Here is a 2,352-nt window from a genome sequence, read left to right as displayed (position 1 = left end):
TTGAAACCTCTCCACCCTATCCTGACTGCAGTTTCGAGAGAACCTGAGCAAAATTCACAGGCCAAGTCACTCCCAAATTCCTGATCCACAGAAACTGTGAGTGTCTGCCGTGCTAACCTTGGGGTCACCTAGTTCCCAGCAATGGATAACTAATATACGATTCATCTTGCCTTCATCCCAACTCTTACATGCCCTTGTAGGCCAGACCAATTTGGTAGTGGTTGTATATATTTTTTTCCTTTGGTCCGATATTTTCATATTACTGTAGGGAAAATGGAAAAGGGAAGGAAAGGGGGGTGGGGGTGAGAGGACAGAGAGAGAGAGAGAGAGAGAGAGAGAGAGAGAGAGAAATACTGCCCACTCTAGAAGTAGTTGAACTCTACTCTGTTCAGCTGCTTTGTGTGAGGATTGCAATCACCTAGTTTTTCTAAAATTCTAGTATTTAGTCCATATTTGAATATTTCAGGATCAAGGTTTCCTGTTCCTTGATCTCAGTTTTCAGCTCCCCTGCCCTATCCTCAGATCAAAACCCTCATAGTTTTTGTTTTTGTTTTTGTTTTGATTTGTTTTTATTGAATCGCTGTGAGATAGTTACAAGCCTTCATGTCTGGGTTACAATCACACAATGATCAAACACCCATCCCTCCACCAGTGCACATTCCCCACCACCAATATCCCCGGTATACCCCCCTTTCCCATCCTCCCCCTGCCTCCATGGCAGACATGATTCCCCATAATCTCTCTCTACTTTTGGGCATTATGGTTTGCAATACAGACCCTAAGAGGTTTCCATGTTTGGTCCTTTATCTACTTTCTGCACACATCTCCCATCCCGACTGATTCCTCCAGCCATCTTTTTCTTAGTGATCCCTTCTCTAAAACCCTCATTCTTTCATCTTCACTAGAGCAATCACCTCCTAACTCATTTCCCCATTGTTTTGTCATGCAAATATCCACTCATTTATTTAAGGGACTATTCCCAAATGCCTGTGGGGTTAGGGGATGGGGATGGGCGGGCGCCAGGAGTCACACTTGGTGATGCTCAGTCTATGCTGTGGGCCTGGACCAGTGCTCAGTTCTGGCAGTGTTTAGGAAGGCCATTATCTTCCAAGTGGTGCCAAGGATCAAACTCAGGGCCTTGCACGTGCTAGGCATGGACTCTATCATTTTAAATTATTAACCTTGCCACGGGCAAGGTCAATCTGGCCCCTTTATTTATTTATTTTTTTTTGGGGGGGCGGGTCCCGGCTATGCACAGGGATTACTCCTGACTCATGCACTCAGGAATTACTTGTGGTGGTGCTGGGAGGGGCGGGGAGGGGGCATATGGAATGCTGGGAATCAAACCCAGGCCAACCGCGTGCAAGGCAAACACCCTACCCATTGTGCTATCCCTTTATTTATTTTTGAATTAGTTATAGGTGTCGCACGGCAAAGCCTAGCAAGCTACCCGTGACATATTCAATATGCCAAACACAGTAACAAGTCTCACAATGGAGACGTTACTGGGCCCGCTTGAAGAAATCGATGAACAATGGGAGGACAGTGCTGCAGTGCAGTGCTCAAGCTCTCAACTCATTTAAATATGCATTTGTATATGTGTATAATATACCTTCTATGTTAAGTGAAACAAGTCAGAGAGAAGGACAAATGCCAGGTGATCTCACTCATGTGAGTGATGATGTATAAAGAGATAAGGAAAAAGAATAGACAATGGCCATAGAAAACAAGCTCTTGAGTTCTGAGAACAGGGCTGAGGTGACCAAGGGGAAAGAGGGACCAGGGATGGGGAGGGCTGAGGGTGAGCATCAACACCACTGAAAAAATATTAATAAAAATCAATATTAACCATCTTTCTAAAAATCACTTGCTTTACCTTAACTGTAATAAATTTAAAATAAATTAATAAGTTTTAAAAACATTCATTGCTGAGCCAGAGAGCTAGTAAGAAGGGTAAGGCAACTTACCTTACATATGGCAGGCCCAGGTTGGATCCCCACTGCTGATGGGCCAAGAGTGATCTCTGAGTACAGAGCTAGGAGTAAGCCCTGCGCGCCACCAGCCCCCCAAACCAAAAGCTAAGGGGCAAATATGATAACCTTGCAGTAACTATAATGCAAATCATAATGCCAAAATGAGAGGGAGGAAGGACAGAGAGAGAGAGAGAGAGAGAGAGGAAGGACAGAGAGAAAGAGAGAGAGAGAGAGAGAGGAAGGACAGAGAGAAAGAGAGAGAGAGAGAGAGAGAGAGAGAGAGAGAGAGAGAGAGAGAGAGAAAGTGCCTGCCATTTGAGGCAGGCTGGGGTGGCTGGAGGCGGGAGAGAAACTGGGGACATTGGTGGTGGGAAATGTA

This window comes from Sorex fumeus, unplaced genomic scaffold, assembly GCF_029834395.1.
Source record: "Sorex fumeus unplaced genomic scaffold, SorFum_2.1 ptg000063l, whole genome shotgun sequence".
Lineage (NCBI taxonomy): Eukaryota > Metazoa > Chordata > Mammalia > Eulipotyphla > Soricidae > Sorex > Sorex fumeus.
This window is presented reverse-complemented; position numbering follows the sequence as displayed.